This window comes from Canis lupus, chromosome 10 (assembly GCF_011100685.1).
Source record: "Canis lupus familiaris isolate Mischka breed German Shepherd chromosome 10, alternate assembly UU_Cfam_GSD_1.0, whole genome shotgun sequence".
Classification (NCBI taxonomy): domain Eukaryota; kingdom Metazoa; phylum Chordata; class Mammalia; order Carnivora; family Canidae; genus Canis; species Canis lupus.
Genome location: NC_049231.1, coordinates 2310379 through 2337513, shown reverse-complemented (window position 1 = coordinate 2337513; position 27135 = coordinate 2310379). Strand labels below are relative to the sequence as shown.

General features: G+C 39.3%; 1 long non-coding RNA gene across 2 annotated transcripts; it reads left to right on the top strand.

Moving 5' to 3' along the window:
- The first annotated feature begins 371 nt into the window (after positions 1-371).
- On the top strand, positions 372-7405 carry LOC100687853. Of its 2 annotated transcripts, XR_005365311.1 has the most exons (3): positions 372-631; positions 1763-1874; positions 7193-7405. It is a non-coding gene; the product is annotated as an uncharacterized LOC100687853 (long non-coding RNA). The 2 variants fall into 2 exon arrangements; XR_005365312.1 differs by lacking the exon at positions 1763-1874 and having other exon boundaries at positions 373-631.
- The last annotated feature ends 19730 nt before the right edge of the window (positions 7406-27135 follow it).

Here is a 27135-nt window from a genome sequence, read left to right as displayed (position 1 = left end):
CCTCTCGAAGGTCTTTCCATCTTTCGGCTTCTGCTGCGGTGGGCGCTGGATCCGCCAACACGCCCCAGGGTCATCTCGCAGGCCCCCCGCAGCGCCCGCCACCCCCTCACCGCGTGGCCCCGCCCACCTCCCCTTCCGCGCGTCTTTCCGCTTTAATAATGTCTAATCCATCCACCGAGGCCAACAAGAATTCGGTGAGTTTACAGCCTTTCCGCAGCTTTCCCGCCATTTTGAACGCGGGGAAACAACAAACCAGCCGCCGTCACCCTCCGCGCTCAGAGGCCCCTCCGGCCGCCGTCAGACAGGACTCTACTTCCGGAAGGAGCCTGCCCTCCCCACCGGAAGCGGAAGAGAGACGGCGCGCGGCATTCTGGGAAGACCTACGGAAGCCGGGCGGCTCGGGGCGGGGGTTGCTGGCTGTTACCGGGGCAACTAGAAGCGATTGGCGGTTTTCCGCAGTTTGAAGCGGTTAAGCGGCAGAGGCTGAGATGCTCGGAGGTCTTTGGGGTGAGCGAAAAGGGCCTGAGGGCCTAAGAGAAGACTGTCCTATCAGGAGGTTATCCGGTCGTGCCCGCGGCGGGAACACCTGTCCTGGGTCGCGCCCACCCGGCTCTTGCGCGTTGCCCTGGAAGTAAGTGTGGCCCAGGGGCTCCTGCCGCTTCTCTGATCTTCTTCCGCCTTTTAGAAAACCTAAGTTGGCAATTGCAATATTACATTGCAGTGTGTTCTGACAGCAAAGTACATTTTTTTACAGTTGAGGAAAATTACAAAAGAAAAAAGAAAACTCACCAGTCATCCCAACTACCTAGCAGGGACTTAAATTTTTCATGTATAATCTATCACTTTTTTCCCCAGCACAAATATATTTTTTTACAGTTGAGTTTATTTGGGAACGATCATTTTATATCCTGCTTTGTATCATATATATCACATATGTGTATGTGTATGTATGTACGTATCATATATAGGATATAATTGCTGTTAAAATCTTAGCAACAAGGAAGGCCTGCAGGATCTTTTTTTTTTTTTTATTATTATTGGAGTTCGATTTGCCAACATATAGCATAACACCCAGTGCTCATCCCCGTCAAGTGCCCCCCTCAGTGCCCGTCACCCAGTCACCCCCACCCCCCGCCCTCCTCCCCTTCCACCACCCCTAGTTCGTTTCCCAGAGTTAGGAGCCTCTCCTGTTCTGTCTCCCTTTCTGATATTTCCCACACATTTCTTCTCCCTTCCCTTCTATTCCCATATTCCCCAAATGAATGAGAACATATAATGTTTGTCCTTGTCCGATTGACTTACTTCACTCAGCATAATACCCTCCAGTTCCATCCACGTCGAAGCAAATGGTGGGTATTTGTCGTTTCTAATGGCTAAGGAATAGACCACATCTTTATCCATTCATCTGTCGATGGACACCGAGGCTCCTTCCACAGTTTGGCTATTGTGGACATTGCTACTAGAAACATCAGGGAGCAGGTGCCCTGGCGTTTCATTGCATCTGTATCTTTGGGGTAAATCCGCAGCAGTGCAATTGCTGGGTCGTAGGGCAGGTCTATTTTTAACTCTTTGAGGAACCTCCATGCACTCCACTCCACGCAGAGTGGCCGCACCAGGTCACATTCCCACCAACAGTGCAGGAGGGTTCCCCTTTCTCCACATCCTCTCCAACATTTGTAGTTTCCTGCCTTGTTAATTTTCCCCATTCTCACTGGTGTGAGGTGGGATCTCATTGTGGTTTGGATTTGTATTTCCGGGATAGGCCTGGAGGATCTTAATGTAAGTCTGTAGTGAATTGAAGAGACAGAGATGAAATGGACGCAGCACATGAAGACAATTCTTTCAAGAAGTTTGACAGAAAGGAACAGAGAAAGGTCAGTAGCCAGAGAAGAATGGCAAGTTTAAAAAGTTGGAGTTTTTCTTGAAGAAGAGAACATTCGGTGACATTTATTAATACAAGCGTAAAGATTAGTAGTCAGAGCTGAAAAATACTGCCAAGAAAGAGAATAACTGATTGGATGATTCCCTGAAGAAATAGGATAGGATAAGATCCACACATCAAGAACATAAAATTAGCTTAGGAGGTGGAACTGGGTAGGAGGATGTCAAGATGGATTATGGGTGTTAGTAATTTTAAGACTATTACAAGTTGGCAAGAGTAATAAAGATGATAGATAGATAGATAGAGCCAATAATAGGTATGCTTAGCCACATTAGTAGTAATATAAATGGAATATAAATGGAATAGTAATATAAATGGAATATAAATGGAATACCTATTAAATTGACCTAGATTAAAAAGCAAATAATATGTGTGTTGGGCAGGGGATCAGTTAAAGAGACACTGCAGGCGGGAATAGAAACTGGACTTTTCTCCCCTCCCCCAGGGATTTTAGAACCATATATATATCCTTAAAATGTGTGCATACTTTGACTAAGCAAGTATACTTCTAGGAAGTAATCAAAACTCACACATGTATTAAGCTGGGTGGAGTTCATTTCAGCTTGTCCACCAATGAAAGATGAGTGAAATATATTATACCCATACTTCTTAGAGACATGGATAACATGGATTCAGATAAGAGAAATTCACTTATATTAGTTTCAGTAAGAGGATCTTCAGATTTTATGGGAAGGGAATGTGGAGTTGCCACCTGATTGACTACCCTGATACACAATCAGGGGGATGCTTTAAACCATTAAAAATTATTTAAAAGACTATTTAATGATAAAGAAAGATATGTAAAATACATTGTTACGAGAGAAAAGTAGGGTATGAAATATGGATTATTACCACATGATGGGTTTTTTTTTTTTGCTTTTTAGATATTCTGCTTATCTCTATTATACATAATGTATATTTTATAAGGACATATAAAAGTCATTCTTTTAAAGATGTGAATAGCTTTATAAGAGGGAGGAAGTTGGGGAAGCACTCTCCTGATAATCTTGAAATGGATGATGGCTCTCTGTAAAGTAGGAAATCAAAAGAAATTAGATGCTTTAACAAGCTGTAAGAACTGTTTTTTTTTAATGTATTTCATAGATGCATATTTATCAGTGTCCCACCAGTCTCACAAAGGATTGTGCTCAAAAAGAGATATACACCATAGTAGGAGAAAGTGATCAGAACAGGCAAAAGGTAACTGGAAAACAAAATAAAATCAAACAAAGGCAAGCGTTTGTTAATACCCCCAAAAATCATGCTGACAGATCCTTCATAATTGCAAGAAGAGTACACACAAATTAGTCTCTGATGTTCCTCACAACTAAAACAGAAGGAAAACATTGTTCAAAATTTCACATGATCTGTAAGAGATTTTTTTTTTTAGATTTATTTATTTATTTATGATAGAGAGAGGGAGAGGCAGAGACACAGGAGGAGGGAAAATCAGGCTCCATGCCGGGAGCCCAACGTGGGACTCGATCCCAGGACTCCAGGATCGTGCCCTGGGCCAGGCGCCAAACCGCCGAGCCACCAAGGGATACCCTGTAAGAGATTTTTTTAAGTTGCTTAAGAGAAATATAGTTTGATATAGAAACCTGAGAAAAATTGCTCCCAAGGTCTTTATAAGGGAATAATATGAGATTTGTCTATTACTATTGTGTTTATTCTATTTTGATAGAATTTAGAAATATTTGGGATCTCTGGGTGGCTCAGCGGTTTCGCGCCTGCCTTTGGCCCAGGGTGCGATCCTGGAGTCCCGGGATCGAGTCCCACGTCGGGCTCCCAGTGCATGGAGCCTGCTTCTCCCTCTGCCTGTGTCTCTGCCTCTCTGTGTGTGTGTGTCTATCACAAATAAATAAAAATAAATCTTTAAAAAAAAACATCTAAGAAAGGTTATTCTCCTATTTATTAACTACAAGCTCTCATTAAGTACTGTGAGAAATAAAAAAAAAGTACTGTGAGAAATAGAAACACATGTCAGACAAAGTCTCTGCCCTCATCTTTTGTGAAAGAATAATATATAAGAGCATGTTTACAATATATAATGAAAACCTAGTAAGACAAATAATTAGCATGATGAGTACTAGAATAACTAATATGAATAACTATAAATCAAGGCAACGTGAAGTTTGGTACAGATTTTTTTAATTTTTAAGAGTTAGGGCATAGTTCACCCAATAAAAGACTCAGTTCTCAGGGCCAGATAAAGCAAGAAAAGATAAGCACAGAGACCTTGAACCTGAAAATTCTATGTGAGAGCCCTAGATGGAGAATTTGAGGGATACTAGGTCTAGATTAGGGGCTCACCTCAGCCAGGTGAGGAAGGGATCTAATGGCAAATAATAGAATCCTATTACATATTAACTATATAAAATTGGTCAGGTAATGTAAGTTCTTTGGACTTCAATTTTTTTTATCTCTTAGAGGAGGAGAAAGGAGACTGTCAGACAAGATGATCTCTTAATATCTCTTCTAATACTAACATCCTGTGATTACATAGGCCAGAGAATGAGAACTCATTTCCTTCATAATGTTTCATAAATGAGTAAATGAATTTGATGTAAGAAAAATGAGGAGTGGTAGAGATTAGAGTGGTAGCTTAGATGTCCCATCTAGGGGATCCCTGGGTGGCGCAGCGGTTTGGTGCCTGCCTTTGGCCCAGGGCGCGATCCTGGAGACCCGGGATCGAGTCCCACGTCGGGATCCCGGTGCATGGAGCCTGCTTCTCCCTCTGCCTGTGTCTCTGCCTCTCTCTCTCTCTCTGTGTGACTATCATAAATAAATAAAAATTAAAAAAAAAAAAGGGGGGGATCCCTGGGTGGCGCAGCGGTTTGGTGCCTGCCTTTGGCCCAGGGCGCGATCCTGGAGACCCGGGATCGAGTCCCACGTCGGGCTCCCGGTGCATGGAGCCTGCTTCTCCCTCTGCCTGTGTCTCTGCCTCTCTCTCTCTCTCTGTGTGACTATCATAAATAAATAAAAATTAAAAAAAAAAAAGGGGGGGATCCCTGGGTGGCGCAGCGGTTTGGTGCCTGCCTTTGGCCCAGGGCGCGATCCTGGAGACCCGGGATCGAGTCCCACGTCGGGCTCCCGGTGCATGGAGCCTGCTTCTCCCTCTGCCTGTGTCTCTGCCTCTCTCTCTCTCTCTGTGTGACTATCATAAATAAATAAAAATTAAAAAAAAAAAAGATGTCCTATCTAAAACTCCAGCCAATCCTTGCATGAGTGAGGACCCAATGTTGTCATGTTTTCTGAATTTTCATAAGAAACAAGAATACCATATTTTTAGGAATATTATATAAAAGAAACAAAACACCTCTGCTGGCTGGATACAGTTCATGGATCACTAATTTTCAACCTCTGCTATAGATAAAAGGGCCTAAACAAAAATAATAAGTGTTTAAATGAAAAGAACTAAATATTAGATTTCCCCTAGGTAATGAGGGGGAGGCAGTAACATTAAGATAAATACTAAAATCAGTAGAAGGTTTGGAGGGAAGGTACTTGGCTGTGAGTTTTTTGAATACAGGACAAACTTCTCAGTCATAGATGTCCACAGCACATGAATCAAATTAAGCTGTTGAGTTTGAGAAATCTATGAGATTTATCAGGGCAAAAAGGTGCAGGAAATAGAAGACAGGAGTTTGGGGAGAGAGGATAAAACAGGAGTTAAAGATGTAAGATTCATTCTCTCAAAGTTTCATTAAACATATATCACAATATGTATTTGTTATTTCTTAAGACTATAAATTCTATGAGGGCAGAAACCAGGTATGTGTTTTTCACCACTTAGCCAGCACCTAGCATAACGCATGGTAGGTGCTTAATGTATGTTGAATAAATACTAAATATACCATGTGCTTCACAGTATACAAGGTACAGGGTTGAATTAGAAAATGTTCTCAAAGAAGCTGATAGGCTAGAAAATGACTTATATATAATTAAGTTTGAAAGTACTTCCATTTTTTTTAAAGGCACCATGCGATTCAGAAGAGAAAAAGTATTTTAAAAAGAAGTTACACTGGGGCTTTGATAATGGATAGTTAAGATGGATCATGCAGATGTTGGGAGGAACTGATCAGAAGCATGTACATTAAAGGTGCATACTTTTCTTCTAGAAGTAGAGAAGTGTTTGCGACTGCCAAATAGGGAATGGAGAAATAGTTTGAAGCCAGAACCTTGAGAATCACTCAAATGTAAAGAAGGTAAGGAAGGAGAACCAGCAAAGTAAACAGAAGAGGTTATCAGAAAGCCAAGCAAAACATCAGGAGAGTGAGTTACATAGAACTTAAAATCCCTGTTTCAAGAGAAAGCCGTCAATCGGTATTGTCAAATACTATAGAGACAGCAGGCCATCAAGAAAGAGCCGTTGGATTTAGTGACAACGAAATCATTGATGACTTTCAACTAAACAACTTCTTTATAGTTGACCAGTTACTAAAAGGAGAGGAGCGTAAAAGACTATTAGAATTAAGATACTTTTGATTTGCTGAGGGAGGAAGGGAATGGAGTTACTTAGGAGCAGGGGGAAAACCTAGAAGAGGAGAGGATTAGGTTGCAAAAAAAAAGGATAAATTCACAAAGCAAGATTTTAGAGGATCTAAACAGTAGTAAGTACAAGAAAAGAGAGAAGAGTCATGGCATTTTAATTCTAACAAAGATTACTCAGTAGGGGCACCTGGGTAACTCAGTGGTTGAGCGTCTGCCTTTGGCTCAGGGCATGACCCGGGGGTCCTGGGATTGTGTCCCACGTTGGGCTTCCTGCATGGAGCCTGCTTCTCCCTCTGCCTATGTCTCTGCCTCTCTCTGTGTGTGTGTTTCTCATGAATAAATAAATAAGATCTTTAAAAAAAATAGCAAAGAATATATTAGTTAATCTCTCAAAATATTTTCCCTACTTACCTAGTTTCTTTTTATCTTTATGGCTCCAAAGTAACTTTTGATATACTGAAAAATAGTAATAGAACTTTAGCTTCATAATATTTCTTAATGCTTCCTAAAAATCCCCTTTTTGTAAGTAAATAGGTATTTTATAGTATGAAACTCCTTCATTTTTTTGTTACGCCACATCCATTCAAGAAACCACTCCTCCCCAACTATAACTTGTGTAGTTCATGTGGGGTTGATTCCCAAATCCCCACCCAGCCCCCACTCCTATGCTTGATCCCAGATCTGGCCAATGACAATCATCACTGATACTTTCACGTGTACTATAAGAAAAAAGACCATCTTTCTCTGACATTGCAGGTGCTAAAGGCCAGGTGAACTTGGAGCTGATAGGCTACCTTTGCCACCACGTGGAGGCTTGTTTAAAATTAAAGCTAAAAAAGCCAACATGGAAGATAGAAACCAAATCCTGATGATATTGTTTGAGCCCAGCGATCCAGACATGCCTCAAGACTAGTTTTACCACTGGACTTTTCAGTTAAATGAGCCAATAAACTTTCTTTTGTGCTTAAACTTGGGTTTTATCTGGACTTTTTTCATTTACTACTGAAAACATCCTAATACAGGTATACTTCATTAAGTCAACATTATTTCTGTTTCTTCTATGCCTCATTTTTTAAAGATTTTATTTATTTGACAGAGAAAGAGCACAAGCAGGGAGAGCAGCAGGGAGAGGGAGAAGCTGGCTCCCCGCTGAGCAGGGAGCCCAAAGCAGGGCTGGATCTCCGCATGACCTGAGCCAAAAGCAGACGCTTAACCAACTGAGCACCCAGACGCCCCTGTATGCTTATTCTAAATTTGTTACTCTAGAATGTATGTGTAATATATTCCACAGTTCTCACTAAATTAATCCACAAATTTACTACAATCCCAATCTTAATCCCAGTGGTATTTTTTTTTAATTTATTTATGATAGTCACACACAGAGAGAGAGAGAGAGAGAGAGAGAGAGGCAGAGACACCGGCAGAGGGAGAAGCAGGCTCCATGCACCGGGAGCCCGACGTGGGATTCGATCCTGGGTCTCCAGGATCGTGCCCTGGGCCAAAGTCAGGCGCCAAACCGCTGCTCCACCCAGGGATTCCCCCAATGGTATTTTAATAGCTCTTCATTGTTGTTGTTGTTTGCCTATTCTGGAGCTAGGTAGAGTTACTCCAGAGTTCACTGAAAGAATAAAAACATTAAAATACCGAGAAAAATAGGAGGATATACTCAGATACTGAAACATACTATAAAACAAGAATAATAAATATAGGGTGGTAATAGAGTACACATCAATAGTTATGGAATAGAATCCAAAGCCTGAGTGTACATAGTTAATAAACATAAATATTTGCCATATTTAGTATATGATAAACCAAGAGATGCTTAGCTCAATAAAATATTTAATATTTTAAGGACAATGAGCCAGATTTGAGGGAGAAAAATAATCAGATCTTTACTTTATTCATCATTCCAGAATAAATTCCAAATGGATTCAGGACTTAAATATGAAAATTGAAGCCACATTGATTTTCAATTATATATTGGTTGGTTTATAATTGATACAATCTTTAGCAATATCTGCTAAATTTTTAAATAATAATACCTTTTGACACAGCTTTTCAATTCTAGGAATTTATCCTATAGAAACAAAATATGTGTATAAAGATAAGTATGATAATAGAGCAATGGAATATCAAAAATAGTATATACAATGGAATAGTTAAGTTTTGTAATACCTCTGCCATGCAACCTCAAAGGAACAATATCACAACCAAGGAAGTGAAAATCAGGTCTTGGGGCGGAAGGCAAAAAAACTCCTTATTTTTTATATATAAAACATAAAAATGCATAAAGAATGCATAAATACATAGTTTATATGTGGTATTGAAATTTCATGGAGAGGATGATTATGGAAAAAAAATGTCTAACCCGGCTTCTTGTGACAATGGGAAAAAAGACTGAGAAAATCTGATCTATTTAATTCATTACAATGCAACTGTTTTGTTTTTTGTTGTTGTTTTTACAAGGCAACTGTTAAAAAGAATGAGGTAGATGTGTATTAACAAAAGAGGATACCCAAGATGCGTGATGTTTTAGAAAAACAAAGTGTGTACTTTTTAGTGGTGAAAAAGGAGCTTATTAAACAGGACTCCAAAGCCTAACATCATTAAAGCTTAGGTTAAACTACACAAAATTTAAAATTCCTGCATGAAAAAAAAAAAGCCTACCCACCACCCTCTCCACACAAACACACATGCACACATTGTAATTAAAGTTGAAACAATAACCCAAGAGAAAATATTTGCAAAATACATGACAAAAGTATATGCCATTAATATATAAAGAGCTCTTACATGTCAATAAAAAAGTTTAACACCCTAACAAACACACCTGGTAAAGACCATGAACAAGCAAATCACACACACACACACAAACACAGATACACACAGCAAATAAGCATATGAATATTTTTTTCTTTATTTTTTTTTTATTCATGAGTGACACAGAGAAGCAGGCTCCTCATGGGGAGCCCAACACAGGACTCAATCCCAGGACCCCAGGCTCATGACCTGAGCCAAAGGCAGACGCTCAACCACTGACCCACCCAGGAACCCAGAAATTATTTGTATTCTTAAGAAATAAAAATAATCCCAATGATGAGAACATGTTTTCATTGGATTGGCCAGGTTTAGAAAGGTTGATGTTGGCAGAGATAGGAGATAGGGCTCTGTCAGAGTATAAATAGGTTCAGCCCTTCTGAGGTACAGTCTAGCAACATGTATCGAAATGTTAAATATGAATACCTTTGAATCAGCAGTGATACTTCTAGGAATATATCCAAAGTAATCATCAGATAAACCAGAAAAGATGCATGTGTAAGAATGTTCATTACAATATTGGTTAAAAATTGGAACCAACTTAAAGTTATATAAATAAAAGTCTAAATGTACTTTTTGAGTGAAAAGAGCTTTCATGTTCATTGTAATACTATTTATATAAATTATGTATAAGTACACATAGAAACTATTTTTTAAATGTTAACGTAAATTTCTGTAGGATTTCAAATAAGTTTCAAGCTCATGCAAAAATCAGAGAATAGTATGAACTCCTATGTACCTCCCTATTCATCATCAACTCCTATTTCATCTATATTCCCACTCACTGCCTCACTCAACCCAATTTTTGAAGCAAATCCAAAACATTTTATCTACAGTTTAATATATATGTCTAACAGATAAAGGTGATTCTAAAACAATCTCAATGCCATTATCATACCTAAAAAACTCCTAACAATTCCTTTATGAAATCAGTTATATCCAATCAATATTCAATTTTTTATGCTTACACGTTGTTTTACGGTTAGATTGAGGTCCATACATTATAATTCATTCATATATTTCCTAGTCTATAGATCTCCCTCCCTTTCTTTCTTTCCCTCTCTCTCCTTCCTCCCTCTCTCAATTTACTTGGGTAAGTAATTGGGTTGTTGGAGCTTAGGAGTTTTAAAAGTAGACCTGACCCTAACATTTACAGACCTGGGACAACAGTACAAATAGAGCCCCAAATACCTTGCATCTGAACACTTAAGTGCTATCATTCCAGCTAACAGTTTAATGTGCTCTATGTTCCTGCCTTGACAAATCCTCTTAATGACCTGTAAGGCCAAGTGAAGATTCAGAATCCTCAGATTGTTGTTCCTCACTGGATTGTGTTTGCACAGGAGAGCTGCTGCCACATGGCCCACAGGCTGGCCCATTCTCTTTCCACCCCTGCCTGGCTCCATCTCCTTCTCAAGGACACTCCTGCCCACATGTCCGAGCTCAATCCACATGGTCTGCAGACACCCACCACTGGCTGCACAGTTCAAACTTGGGAAGGTAAACCAAAGAACAGGCCCATGCAGGTCCTGAAATGAGGCATAGGTTGCATAAACTGGGAAGCTCTGAACCTGGTCTGGAAGGAAAGACACTAAGTGGGAAGTCCATGAACTTCTCACCCCATCTGGAACAGTATAGCTAGAGGAGGGTCAGAGCAGGGGCCCCTTGTCTGGGTCTAAGGACAATGCTGCAAGAAAGTTCCCCATAGTCTAGATTTTGCTGATCACATCCCCAAGATGTTAGTAAATATGTTTCTTTGTTCCCTCTATTTCCTGTAAATTGATAATTATATTGAGGAGCACAATCAGATTCAAGTTCAATGTTTTTGGCAAGAATATTTTTATATGTGAGTGTTAGGTTCATCCATCAGGAGACACATAAAATCTGCTCTTTCTTTTTAATTGGAGTATAATTAAGATAAAATATAATGCACAATCTTAACTGTTCAGTTCAATTAGTTTTAACAATTAGGTATACCCATGTTTAGCTTGATCCCAAAACAAGATTGAGAATATTTCCATCACCCCAGAAAGTTTTCTCATGAGTCTACATTTAGCTTCCCTCCACCTGCTGAGCCTGGGGCTACTGAGGAATAAGGCTGCTATGAACATTCCTGTACACTTTATCTTGTTGGCATTTTCATTCTTCTGGGTAAATTCTTAGGGGTGAAAATGATTGTTTAGCTTTAAAAGAAACTATCAAACCATTCTTCAAAGTGGCTTATTAGGGCAGCCCCGGTGGCGCAGCGGTTTAGCGCCGCCTGCCGCCCGGGGTGTGATCCTGGAGACCCGGGATCGAGTCCCACATCAGGCTCCCTGCATGGTGCCTGCTTCTCCCTCTGCCTGTGTCTCTGCCTCTCTCTCTCTAGCTGTGTCTCTATGAATAAATAAATAAAATCTTTAAAAAAAAAAAAAAAAGCAAAGTGGCTTATTACCAGTTTACATGTCCAGCAACAATGTACGAAAGTTCCAGTTGCTTTTTGTGCATTAGCAACTGTTGACTATCATGACCTAGACATATTGATTAGGGTTTATGAAATGGTGTTATTCTAGTATTTATATATTTGCTGAAATGTTTCTATAAATAGAAAATTCCCTTCAAATACATTTGGTTTTCCTGAAATACAGTTCATATAGGAAAGTCAGGAGTAATGCTTAGTTCTTTATTTACCAATTTTCAAAATAATGTTCTCTCACATCCATCAAAGACTGACAGTGAGAAGGGGTTTTTGTCTCAGAACTATTATAAACTCATGAATTTAAATATATTTGTTGTGCTGAATCTATTTCAGTTATCATTTTTGTTAGTGCTCAAATTGTCTTATCTTTAGCCAATGAAGAGCTCTTCAGATTAGCTTCTGAGTTCTTTGACACAAGGCTCTAAGTCTTTGATAACTTCCTTCCCTTCTAAATGACAAGTTGTTCCAGACTTGCCTTCAATATTTCCTGTAGGAGATATGGAACCAGCCATTTCTCCAAGGAATCCTGGTGCTCTTTAATGGGAAATGGTATTTTGGAGGCCACAATCTGGCAAGGGTGTTTATTGCTAGTGAGTGTTCATTATTTCTAGATCTTTACAGTGGGTGGAGCTAAGAAAAGTGTTGTTCAGGCCCCCCACGGGGAGCCTGCTTCTCCCTCTGCCCGTGTCTCTGCCTCCCTCTCTGTGTCTGTCATGAATAAATAAATAAAATCTTTTTAAAAAATAAAATAGCTATGTTAGTGGGAGTGAAATGATATCTCATTGGGCGTTTGATTTGCATTTCCCTAATACTAATGATGTAGAGCATCTTTTCATGTGGTTATTGGCCATTTGTATATGTTCTTTGGAGACATGTCTATTCAAATCCTTCACCCATATATCAGTTGGGTTATTTGTCTTTAAGTTATTATATGAGGTTTTTTAAAATATGTTCTGGATACAAGTCCCTTATCAATATGGGATTTGTTTTTTGTTTTGTTTTGTTTTGTTTTTTCAATATGGGATTTGAACATGTTCTCTCCCATTCTGTTTTCATTTTCTTTATGATGTACTTTTTTGGTTGAAGTCTAAATTATCTTCTTATTCTTTTGTTGCTATGTTTTTGGCATCATGTCTGAGAAGGTTTTACCTAACCCAAGGCCACAAAGATTTATTCTGATATTTTATTCTAAAACTTTTACAATTTCAGTTCTTACAGTTAGGTTCATGATTCACGTTTATGAATTTTATGTATGGCAATCTAACTTCATTCTTCTGCACGTGAATATCCAGCTGCCCTAGAGCTATTTGTTGACAAAACTATTCTTCCCCTGATTTAATTGTGTTGGACCCCTTGTTGAAAGTCAGTTGACCATAAATATAATAGTTTATTTCTGGATTCTCAATTTTGTACCATCCATCTATATATCTCTTCTTAGGCCAGTACCATACTGTCTTGATTACTATAACTTTGCAGTAAGTATGAACTCAGGAAGTGTGAGTCCTTCAATTTTCTTCTTCCTTTTCAAGATAATTTAGTTATTCTTAATCCCTTGTGTTTCCATATGAATTATCAATTTCTGAGAGAAAACCAACAAGGATTTTGATAGGGATTGCATTGAATATGTAGGTCAGTTGGAGAATATTGTCATCCATCTTAACAATATTAAATCTTCAATGCATGAATTTTAGATGTCTTTCTATTTACTTATATCTTATTTAATTTAACGGTATTTTGTAGTTTTCAGAGTATAAGTTTTATACTTTTGTTAAATTTCTTTCCAAATATTCTTTTTGGTGTTCTTGTAAAGGGAATTGTTTTTTAATTTTAAATTCCTCCTTGCTCTTTTTAACTTACCTACCACTAGACCTGAGGATCATTCCATTGTAGTAAATACACATATTCTTCATTTGTCCTTACAACTGCAATTATTTTCTTAGCTTATGGTTTAAATTTTTCACAAGTATTATATATTTGTATAATTGAACAAAGTTATTATTTATTCTGAAATAAATAAAATATTATACCAATCACATAATTACCTTCATCACTGGCTAAGAGATATGGCAAAATAACATCTGAGAGATGCCAATAATAACCTGACAATTCACATCTTCTAAGGGAACTTGTTTTTTCTACAGATTTTCTTTCCTTAAAAGGCCATTTACTGGACCACAATACTACCTACTGTCACAATCATTGATTGGGCCAGGGAATGTGGCAGTGTGTCAGTCCCCCTTTTCCCTTCTTCTATTCTAATGGAAAAATTTATGTGTTTAGATATCTGTGTCCAGATGCATCATGACACCTCCTCCTTAACCTTAAGGGGATCAGTCTTTATCAGTTTAAGTCAGTTGTGATGACTGCCATTTCCCTTGCCAACTCTGCCAATGAGATGCCAAGGGGAAGTCTGCTGAATGCCTTTTATGAAAGTTGTTCCTTGTTCTTAGAAAGTTAGGAACAGTTGACTTTCTGTCTCCTAGTCCTGTCAACCCCTGAAGCTGTGACAGACAACTAACTTGGAATCATGAAAGAAGCCAACATGCTTCTTTCATGATTCCAGAGGAAAAGCCAACACACTGAGGATGACAGAACAAAAAGATAGAAGGAAACTGGGTCCTTGATGAGGTCACCGAGGACATGCCCTGTCTCCATTTTATTGTTACATAATTTAGCAAATGTTTAAAGGATTTTAAACTGGATTTTCTATTACTTTCAGCCAAGAGAATCACAACTGATAAAAGTACATTCCTGACTCAAGTGTAACCAAGCCCTAGGCTGACTAGTTGGACACAGAAAAATGTAAAGTATCACTCAATCAATTGATGCCAAGCATAGAGCTAAGGCCTACACATTTCTGCTTAAATCCAGAGGCACTGTTCAGCTCTGGTCTCTCTGAGGCCTAATCCCAGGATGTCTCCCATGTGTAGCATGCCAGGAAATTTTGTCCCCCTTGTTGCAAGCACTTTAGCTTGAGTGTCTATTTCTTGTAACCAAGTGAGTCTAATTAGAGCAATTTGGTGGAAAAGTTAGTACCTTGGAAAATATCCCACTTCCTCAAAAAAAAAGATATAGACTTTATTACCTCTAGCCTTAAAAGGATAATAGATGCATTATACTACATTTTACTTTTCTAGCTACCCCTATAACAAACTAAAGAAGAAGCCCCCAAAAAATCCATTTGACAGGAAAATGTGGGATCAGTCCTAAAACCTTCACAGAAATGTCTACAGTATCTTAAATTTTTCAGGAAGATATTATAGTCATTTGGAATTTTTCAAGTTTTTATTTTGTTTTTGCTGAACTATTTGAGACTTAGTTGCAGAAATTTATGACCCTCTCTCTAAGTACTTCAACATGTATCTCCTAAGAATGATGGCATTCTCAGAGTGCCTGGGTGGCTCAGTTGGTTCCGTGGTCTGACTCGAAGATCTCAGCTCAGGTTCTGATTTCAGGGTCAAGAGTTCAAGCGCCACATTGTACTCTGTTCTGGGTGTGGAGCCTACTTAAGAAAAAAAAGGAAAAGAAAAGAAAAAAAAATAGAACAATAGCATTCTCTTATCTAAACACAAAGCAATTGCAAAAATCAGAAAATTTCACATGTAGACACTGCTATTATCTAATATGCCATCCATACTCAAATCTTGCTAATTTTCACAGTAGTATCCTTTAGAGAAATATTTTTTCCCATTCCAGAACCACATATTTCATGTAGTTTTCATGTATCTTTATCCTTTTTTTTTTCGTTTTTTTTTTAAAGATTTATTTATTTATTTATGATAGAGAGAGAGAGAGGCAGAGACACAGGAGGAGGGAGAAGCAGGCTCCATGCCGGGAGCCCGATGTGGGACTTGATCCCGGGACTCCAGGATCACGCCCTGGGCCAAAGGCAGGTGCTAAACCGCTGAGCCACCCAGGGATCCCTTTTTTTTTTCATTTTATAATAACATCTTTATGTAGGTTTTTTTCCCCCTTTTTTTACTTTAAGTAGGCTCCATGCCTAGCATGGATCCCGATGCAGGGCTTGAACTCACAACCCTGAGAACTAGACCTAAGCTGAAATCAAGAGTTGGATGCATAACTGACTGAGCCACCCAGGCACCCCTGTTTGTTTTTTAATATATTAACATGTCTCTTTAGTCTCTTTTACTCTGAAACCATTCCTCAGCCTGTCTTTGTCTTTCACGACTGACATTTTTGAAGAATATAGGACCACTGTTTTGTTCCTATTGCTTCCTCATGAGTCCATTCAGATTTTACATTTGGGGCAGAAACAGTACACAAGCAATATATGGCCATCACTTCAAGAGACCTCAGCTTGTATCATTTATGATGATGTTTTTGATCTTGATCTCTCAGGGAAAGTGGTTTCGGTTAAATTTATCTTGTTTTTCTGTTTTTATTTAATAAATAACTATAAACATATACTTTGAGACTATATAAATATCCTGTTCCCCAATAAATTTTCTACAACAAACTTTAGCATCTACTGAAGATTCTTGCCTAAATAAATTATTACTATGCTAAATGCATAAATGGTGATTTTCTAACTCTTATCATTCCTCCTACATTTATTACTTGGCATTCTGCCATAAAGAACCTTCCTTCTCCCTCTGCCATTTGCTTGCTTGTTTTCAGTGTCAGTATAAACTCATGGATTCTTTTTTGTTCAGTGAGATATAATCCATTCACATCACTACTCATTTTGATACTGAAATCATCCCTGGTTTGGCCAGAGGAGACCCATCAACTGGCTTCTTCATTCTTTACTTCCTGGCATAGCAAATGCTCTAGACCTGTGTTGTATTTCCTTGCCCTAGCCATAGAACAGCCAACATTTCAAGAAGCCCTCTGTTTCTTTTAGAAGAGAATAATTCTTAGAAACCAAGATTTAGGGACACCTGGGTGGCTCAGTGGTTGAGTGTCTGCCTTTGGCTCAGGTCGTGATCTGGGGTCCTGGGATCAAGTCCCACATCAGGCTTCCCACAGGGAAACCAAGATTTGGGAACCAGGTCTCTTCGTTGCTACACACTCTTTCAGCAAACATACCAGGAAGTAATTTTTGTTTTGTTTTGTTTTTTGTTTTGTAGGGGGGGGGGGGGGGAGCCTGAATTTTTACCAGTCCAGCACCATAGGTTCTTCCTTTCCCTATTCCATATTTGTACATCCTCTCTCCAAAAGTGAGAACTCTGGCTCCCAGCAACATCAGTATGGTTTCTCATTTGCTCAGTACTATAATACACACAAAAGAATTCCAAAATTGCTACATCTGTACCACTAACAGCAATAAACCTGTTAAGTAGAGTTCTAGATTTCTTTGCAGGTTTTCTTTTTTTGTATTTACACTGAGGGTATACATGTGGTCAAGGTACTACATTCAAACATTACTTGAATAAGTTCTTTTTTATTCTATATGATTATCCATTTGTTATGCAGTTTAGTTTCCTTGTTTTTCCTTGTTTCTGTTTGTATTTGGTTTTAGGATTTCTCCCCCAAACTTGTTGATTTTAGTTTACTTTATAAATATGTAAAATATTAGCATGGTTCCAAAAGTCAAATCTATACACAAATGCTTATCCAGAGAAGTGTCATTCTCTACTGTATCCCTTCCATTCTGTCCCCTCTCCCCTGTTGGCAAATTTTATTAGTTTCTGGTCTATTCTTCCAGTATATATTTTTGCAAAAAATGAACAGATACTTGTATATTATTTCCCGTATTTCTTACCCAAATAGTAGCATACTATATACTCTTCCGCTCTTTGCTTTTTCTACTGAGCAGTAAATCCTGAAAATTACTCCATAAAAGCTGCCTAGTACTTTATTATGTGTATATTACTCTATTTTATATATATATATATATTCAGTCTCTCTCCTATGTGTACATATTTAGATTATCTCCAACATTTTGCAGTTACAAATCCACACGTGTAGTTTTGTATTCTTGAAGATGTTTCTTCAGGATAAATTCCTGCAGAATTTGGTCAAAGGGTAAATTCATAGGCAGCCTTCTTAGATATTGCCAAATTCCCTTCTACAGGGATATTATATCATTTTGCTTCATCCCAGCAATAGATGAGAATGCCTGGTTTTCCACAACCTAACCAACAGAATTCAGTGTTTTTTAAACCACTAGTGACACTCATTTAAAAAAAAATGCAATCATAACCACCATACATATCCCAAAATTGGTGCTTTTCCCAAAAGAATTTTAGGTGGAAGTCCATATAACTATAAGCATCCCTTGCTTTTATTGTTTTTATCAAGTGGATTTTCTATTTGGACTTTGCTGCCCCTCTTTTTTTGCTTTTTGTTGTTGTTGAGACTGAGGGAGAAGCAGACTCCTCACAGGGAGCCTGATATAGGACATGAACCTGGATCCTGGGATCAGGCCCTGAGTCAAAGGCAGACGCTCAACCACTGAGCCACCCAGGCGTCCCAAGAACATAATTATCCACTTTGGGAAACTTTAGCACAAAGAAACAAGAGATGTATACGGGGAGGGACCAGCAGATACCAGACATTTCTTGGATCTGACCAAGTGCATGCTGCAAGTCGCAAGAGGCTCAGGGCCGTTGCGGGAATACGGGGTGCATGCCTTTAGACTTCACTTTGTTCTTATCATCCTGAGAGTCCCAGGCAGGAAAAAGCACATCTGTCAGTGGGCAAAGATTGTGTAACTAGCCACAAAGTTCCTCTTTAAAGGAGTCAAGCAGCTCACCAAGTCTTCCTCTTCCACCTTCTAAAAGCCCACTTGCCTGGGTGGCTGGCTGTCAAGGTCCAAGCTATGGACCTATGGAGGGGGGGAAGAAACCACCCCACCAGATCTAACACTTCATCTGACCACATTTCCCCACCTATGCCACACCTCTACTGTCTTTCCTTTGCTCTTTCTCTTACCCTTCACCCCTCCTTCCCTTGGCTGCTTCACTGATCGTCCACAAATACTTCATGGTCCTCTCCTTTCCCAGCCTGACAGATGCATGGCATATTAGAAAGCGTGGGCTTTGGACTAAGAAAGGGTAGTTTTGCCCCTTGGCTCTGTACTAATGAGCTTTATGACCTTGGACACATTATGAGACTCCTAGGTCGCTTTTTCCTCATCTGTAAATGGAGAAAATAAGATCTACTTTGTAGAGTTGTTATAGGATTAATAACGATGGTTTTAGTGTCTGACACATTAGTAGCTTGATAAATAATAACTAGTACATAAAAAGCCCATGTAAGGAAGGCCAGAAAGGTACCTTTACTCCTTGTTTTCTTTCCATCTTCTAACCTGTGCTTCCTCACTTTAAGGAGTAAGTGATTTTAAAGTTTTCCAGGGGCACCTGGGTGGCTCAGTCAGTTAAGTGTCTGCCTTTGACTCAGGTCATGATCCCAGGGTCCTGAGATCCAGCCCCACATGGAGCTCCCTGCTCAGTGGGGAGTCTGCTTCTCCCTCTCCCTCTGCCCATCACCCCTGCTCATGCTCACTCTCAGATAAATAAATAAAATCTAAAAAAAAAAAAAAAAAGTCTTTTCCAATACTAAAATTCTATTTTTAATGGGAAAAAATAACCATGTATATTAAAGGCCTATTATGTACAGAGAAGATCATATACAACAAATTCTTTAGGTCAACCAGATAAATGAAAATCTGCTGAGAAAATTATCTTTAGATTTTCTTTTTCTTCCTTCATATATTATTGCCAGTGCTGTCACTACATGGTAAGAGCCTATATATGTGTCTGTATGTGTAATATTTATGCCTTAAAAACTCAGTTTCAATACTTCCTTATTCTCTAAACCTGTACCATCTAATATGGTCACCACTAGTCATGTATGGCCACTAAGAATTTGAAATGTGACTAGTCCCAGTTGAGGATGTGCTATAAGCATAATCTTCACACTAGATTCCTAACACTTAATTTGACCCAAAAAAGGAATGGAAAATATGTCATTGACATTATTATATTGATTACATATTGAAGTAATATTCTAGATAGATTATATAAAACATATTAAAATTAATTTCACCTTTTCTTTTTACCTTTTTGGATGTGGCTATTAGAATTTCCTACATGGCTCACATTATAGTTCCTTTGAACAGGACTGCTCTAAACAAATGAGAAGTCTATATAACATTAATAATTTCCAAAACAGGGATCCCTGGGTGGCGCAGCGGTTTGGCGCCTGCCTTTGGCCCAGGGCGCGATCCTGGAGACCCAGGATCGAGTCCCACGTCGGGCTCCCGGTGCATGGAGCCTGCTTCTCCCTCTGCTTCTGTCTCTGCCTCTCTCTCTCTCTCTCTGTGTGACCATCATAAATAAATAAAAATTTTTTTAAAATTTTCCAAAACAGTATTGTCATTAATTTTTAGTAAATTTAATTTACTAAGGAACATGAAAGTTTTTTCCTGTGCATATCCTTTGGGGAGCAAAATCAATACCCATTCTTAGTGACTTTTACACTTTAATTTTTTGGAGTGATTCTCAAATCACTAGGTATCAGTAGCTATCTGGTGAAGACTGACTTGTCATACTCGCAGTGTGGCCTCATTTTAAGGAGCCCATCAGTAAAACATCAGGCTGAGGTGATTCATTCAGCTTCATTATCTAGGAAATTCATATCATTAAAACTGAATTAGCTCAGTGCAACCCAGCTAAGTGCTCTCCCAGGTTCTGTGACAGCCTTTGGTGGGAAATGACAAGGCTATCACTAGGAAGCCTCCTTTTACCCTGCTCATCTCCTCCGAACATTATCATCTGCAAAGAATTTTAACCTGGGTCCATAAGATGTGCTTTGGTGCATCCATGAACCACTTGAAATTGTATTCAGTTTTGTGTGTATATGAATTCTATATAGAAAATCTGTAGCTCGGGATCCCTGGGTGGCGCAGCGGTTTGGCGCCTGCCTTTGGCCCAGGGCGCGATCCTGGAGACCCGGGATCGAATCCCACGTCGGGCTCCCGGTGCATGGAGCCTGCTTCTCCCTCTGCCTGCGTCTCTGCCTTCTCTCTCTCTCTCTCTCTCTGTGACTATCATAAATAAATAAAAAAAAAAATTAAAAAAAAAAAAAAAAAAAGAAAATCTGTAGCTCACCTCAGTTTCTCAAAGGGAAAAAAGTAAAGGACCACGGACATAAGAAATTAAGTACTGCCCTACCTACTGTATTAGTTTCATAATGCTGCAGTAACAAATGACCATAAACTTAGTGAACTTAAGGGCAGCCCGGGTGGCTCACCAGTTTAGCACCAACTTCGCCCCAGGGTGTGATCCTGGAGACCTGGGATCTAGTCCCATGTCCGGCTCCCTGAGTGGAGCCTGCTTCTCCCTCTGCCTGTGTCTCTCTCTCTCTCTCTCTCTCTCTCTCTCTGTGTCTCTCATGAATTAAAAAAAAAAAAAAAAAAAAAAAACTGGGATCCCTGGGTGGCGCAGCGGTCCCTGGGTGGCGCAGCAGTTTAGCGCCTGCCTTTGGCCCAGGGTGTGATCCTGGAGACCCGGGATCGAATCCCACGTCGGGCTCCCGGTGCATGGAGCCTGCTTCTCCCTCTGCCTGTGTCTCTGCCTCTCTCTCATCTCTCTCTGTGTGACTATCATAAATAAATAAAATTAAAAAAAAAAACTTAGTGAACTTAAAATTAATTTATTATGTCACAGTTCTGTAGGTCAGAAGTCTGACATGGTCTCCCCAGGCTCAAGTCAGTGTATGGCAGGGCTGCATCCCTTTCTGGAAGCTCTAGGGGCAGCTTGTTTCCTTACTCATTCAGGCTGTTGGAAGAATTCTGTTTCTTGCAGTTGTACAGCTGAGGTCCCCATGTCCTTGCTGGTTGCCATTTGAGTGCTGTTCCCCATTTCTAGAGTCTGCCCACATCCCTTGGCTCATGGTCGCCTTCCTCCATCTTCAAAGCCAAGGTTTCAGCCCTTCTCAAGCTTCAAGTCTCCTTCCTCTCCTTCAGTCACATCTCTCTAACTCCTTTTCCTCCCTTCCTCTCCACTTTTAAAGGCTCATGTGATTATGTTGTGATTACATTAAGCCCATCTGGATAATCCAGGATAATCTCCCTATTTTAAGGTTCATAACTTTAATTCCCTCTGCAAAGGATTTTTTCACTATATGATTTAACATCCTCACAGATGCCAGGGATTAGGGGGCCGCTGTTCTACCCATCACACCTTTCCACCCACATTTGTGCTACTTGCTCCATTCTGAGCATAGAGAATGTGAGGCTGGTTGACTAGCCCCTCTTGTTCCTCAGCAAAAAGTGTGTGAGGCCATATTTGTCCTCAACAGCTTCCTCAGTCTTCCTTCTGTTACTCATTAGTGAAGTGCCACCAGGCCCCCCACTTAAAAACTCAGTGTACTTGGGCCTCAACAGCATCCCCCTTCTCCTCTTCCTCAGGCCAGATTGTGATCTCCATCTCTCTACATTTCCTGCTTTAAAATAATAATAATAAGTCCCACAGTACTGTCTGGAAAGGATCTGATAAAATAAGCCTCTCTAAATTGCTAAAGACTGATAGGTCATAACCCTTCTCTAATAATCTTAGATATATTAACAAAATTAAAACTTATAGAAAATATGTTACTACATTTCTATAAATTGCAAGTACACTGTGTCCAAGGCTTATTAAATATGTCCACTCACACATGTCTTCTGTTTTCTTATCATTATCAATCAACTCCACTCACTAGGTTTTATTGTGGGGACTATCATTCATCCCTCTCCTTTCTAAGAGATTCACCTTTTGTGCCAGACCTTCAGCACCAGCCAGCTCACAGGTCTCTAAGAGAATATCAGTCTGCCTATCAGTAAACGTACAGACACTACAGAGGAAAAGGTTAGGCTTTCTAGGCCTCGACCACCTTTAACTGTCCCCTTTGTAAAGGCAATCTGACCTAGATATTTTTTCATAGCATCCTTGTCTTTTAGAGAAATAATCAAATGTAAAAAGGTATTTAGAATTACTATCTTCATCGGTATAGATGATTTTTTATTTATTTATTTATTTTATTTATTTATTTATTTATTTGTTTATTTACGATAGTCACACAGAGATAGAGAGAGAGGCAGAGACACAGGCAGAGGGAGAAGCAGGCTCCATGCACCGGGAGCCCGACGTGGGACTTGATCCCGGGTCTCCAGGATCGCGCCCTGGGCCAAAGGCAGGCGCCAAACCGCTATGCCACCCAGGGATCCCTAGATGATTTTTTTTATATTTAGTTTAAGACAAGATGTAGCAGCCAATCTAAAAAGCCATGAAGAAAAACATTCAGATGGCAAACCGTGGCTTCCTTACAAGCTCCCTCTCTCTCCTCCTCTCTCCCTCTCCCCTTGTCTCTCTCTCTCTCTCAGGCACACAAATGACTATTTCTTCTATGTGTGGTTGCAATGAAGAAAATTTAAAAAGTAAAACTGTTTCTGGAGACCCTGGCCCAGTCAGTGAAGTGTCTGCCTTCAGCTCAGGTCATGATCCCAGGGTCCTGGCATTGAGCCCTGCATCATGGGGTTCCCTGCTCAGCAGGGAGCTTACTTCTCCCTCTCCCCCTACTCATGATCTCTCTCTCTCTCTCTCTCTCTCTCTCTCAAATGGAATCTTTTTAAAATATTTTTTTTTAAAAAAGAGTAAAACTGTTGTTTCTAGGTATCCCTTTCATTAAACCATTTCCGTGACTCTAGAGACAAGATGTCAAGGCCTCTTCAGCACAATACTTCCTCATCTACTAGAGTTCACTGTCGTAGAAGGAGGGACATCACACTTTAACACAGCAGTTTTTATGTGGGGCTTTTTCTTTATAAGATCTGAAAAATAAAACCCCATTTCTCCTTACACACTGCCCCCACTCCCTTCATTTTTTATCATCAGGTAATGTATAGAATCCTTCTTCCAATCCTTATATCTCAACCCTGATATGTACCCCATCCCTCACCCCACACCCTAGGTGTGATCCAAAGGTGATTCACAGGGAACCTAACAAAGCTGCAACCTCTGGACCCCTCACTTGCAGGCCTCTGGGAGTTGCTGGAGGTTGTAGAAGGATCTTGGTAGGGATGCAAAGCCAGGTTGCAATCAGAAAGGATTTCTATGTGAAATTCTGAAAAATTGCCTAAAAATACATCAAAAGAAAGTATTCTGAATCTCTAAAACATCAGGAGTTGGTTGTGATTTATTTTTTCATCCTAAATGGGTATCTAAATGGCAGTTAGATACAATTTTATACATAATTTTACATGCTTTTTTTCTTAAACAGCCCCTCAAATTGTAAATGCTTCAGCCCCACAAAACCTGGTTCTGCCTCTGATTACCTCATACAGTTCCTCATGGCATTCCCAGATCTCAACCCACTCTTCATTCCTAATCCCCACCCCATGATCAAATGGGATTTATTTCAGGGAGGCAAGAATGGTTCAACATCTGTTAATCAATGTGATATACCACATTAACAAAATAATGTGGATAAAGTATAAAAATCTTATGATTGTCTCACCAGAAAAAGCATTTGACAAAATTCAAATAACAGTTTTATTCATGATAAAAGTTCTTAACCAAATGGGTAGAGAGGTCATAAACTTCAACATAGTAAATGCTATCTATGACAAGCCCACAGCTAACATTATACTTAGTGGTAAAAAGGTAAAACCTTTTCCCCAAGATCATGAACAAGTAAAGGTGCCCATCTTAAAACTTTTATTCAACATAGTACTGGAATTCCTAGCTGAGCAATTAGGCAAGAAAAAGAAATAAAAGGCATCCAAATCAGAAAGGAAGAAGTAAAATTATCTCTATTTGAAAGTCACATGATATTCTATATAGAAAACCCTAACGACTCCATCAAAAAAACTTAGAATTAAGTCAGTAAAGTTGCAGAATACAAAATCAATATACAAAAATCAGTTGTGTTTCTATACACTAATAACAAACCATAAGAAAGAGAAATTAAGAAAATAATCCCATTTACAATTGCATCAAGAATACCTATACATAAATTTAACCAAAAAGATGAAAAATCTGAGTGCTAAAAACACCGATGAAAGAAATTGAAGAAGAAATAAATGGAAAGATATTCCATGCTTATGGATTAGAAGAATTAATATCGTTAAAATGTCTATACTACCCAAAGCAATCTACAGATTCAATGCAATGCCTATCAAAATTCCATTGGCCTTTTTCACAGAAATAGAAAAAAGAATACTAAAATCTGCATGAAACAGGGGGGCCCTGGTGGCTCAGCGGTTTAGCGCCGCCTTCAGCCCAGGGCCTGATCCTGGAGACCCAGGATCGAGTCCCATGTCAGGCTCCCTGCATGGAGCCTGCTTCTCCCTCTGCCTGTGTCTCTGCCTCTCTCTCTGTCTCTCTCATGAATAAATATTTTTTAAATAAATAAATAAATAAACAAATAAATAAAATCTGCATGAAACACAAAAGACCTGAATAGCCAAAGCAATCTTGGAAAGGAAGAACAAAGGTGAAGGTACCATACTTCCTGGTTTCAAGCCATAGTACAAAGTACCTAGTAATCAAAATAGTATGGTATTGGCATAAAAGCAGACATACAGATCAATGCAATAGAATGGAGAATTCCAGAAAGAAACATGGTCAAGTAATTTATGACAAAAGAACCAGGAATAGGGGCACCTGGGTGGCTCAGATGAGCATCTGCCTTTGGCTCAGGTCATAAGATCAGGTCCTAAGATTGAGTCCCACATCAGGCTCCCCTGCATGGGGCCTGCTTCTCCCTCTTCCTATGTCTCTGCTTCTCTCTCTCTGTCTGTCTCTCATTAATAAATAAATAAAATCTTAAAAAAAAAAAGAACCAAGAATACACAATGGGGAAAGGATAGTCTCTTTAATAAATGGTGTTGGGAAAACTGGACAGTCACATGCCAAAGAATGAAGCTGGACCACTTTCTTACACCATACACAGAAATCAAATCAAAATGGATTTCAGGGATCCCTGGGTGGCGCAGCGGTTTGGCGCCTGCCTTTGGCCCAGGGCGCGATCCTGGAGACCCGGGATCAAATCCCACATCGGGCTCCTGGTGCATGGAGCCTGCTTCTCCCTCGGCCTGTGTCTCTGCCTCTCTCTCTCTCTCTCTCTCTGTGACTATCATAAATAAATAAAAATTGAAAAATTAAAAAAAAAATGGATTTCAAACTTGAGTGTAAAACCTGAAACTACAAAACTCCTAAAAGAAAGCCTAGAGAATAAGCTCCTTGACATCAGTTTCGGCAATGATGTCTTTGGATTTGACAGCAAAAACAAGGACAACAGAAGTGAAAATAATCCAAGTGGGACCTCATCAAACGAAAAGCCTCCTGCAAAGGAAGCCATCAACAAAATAAAAAGGCATCCCATGGAATGAGAAAAAATATTTGCAAATCACTTGTCTAACAAGGGGTTGATATCCAAAATATATATTATAAATATATAATATATTATAAGGTAATATATGTTTTATATATTACATAATATATATAATATATCCAAAGTATATAAAGAATTCATACAACTGAGTAGCAAAAAAAAAACAAAAACAAAAACATTTTTAATGGGTAGAGAGTGTGCCTGGGTGGCTCAGTCAGTTAAGTGTCTGCCTTCAGCTCAGGTCATGATCCCAGGGTCCTGGGATTGAGTCCTGCATCAGGCTCCCTGCTCAGCGAGGAGTCTGCTTCTCCCTCTGCCCCTCATCCCCACCTACATGTGATTTCTCAAGTAAATAAATCTATAGGAAAATTTTAAATGGGCAGGGAAACTGAATAGACATTTTCCAGGAAAGATATATGAATGGCCAAGAAAGATGCTCAGCATCACTAGTCATCAGAAAAATGCAAATCAAAACCACAATGAGAGTCACCTCACACTTGTTAGAATGGTATCATCAAAAAGACAAGAGCTAACAAGAAGGATGTTAACATGTTGATGAGGATGGAAACACTTGTGCACTGCTGATGAGAATGTAAGTGGTGCAGCCACTGTAAAAACAGTATGGAGGTTCCCCAAAAAATTAAAAATAGAACTATCGTGTGATCCAGCAAGTCCACTTTGGGTATATATCTGAGGGAAACAAAGTCACGATCTCAAAGAAATATCAGCACCCTCATGTTCATTGCAGCATTATTCACAATAGCCAAGACATAGAAACAACCTAAGGGTTGTGGATGGATGAATAAAGAAATTATGATATACACACACACACACACACACACACACACACACATAGTGGACTATTATGTAGTCATAGAAAGAAGAAAAATCTGTTATTTGCAACAACATGGGTGGACCCTGAGGGCATTATACTAAGTGAAATAAGTCAGAGAGAGAAAAACATACCATATAATCTCACTTATATTTGGAATCTTAAAAACAAACTTATAAAAAGAAAGTTCAGACTGGTGGTTGCCAGAGGTGAGGAGATGGGATGAGAGGTGGGGAAATTAGGTGGTGA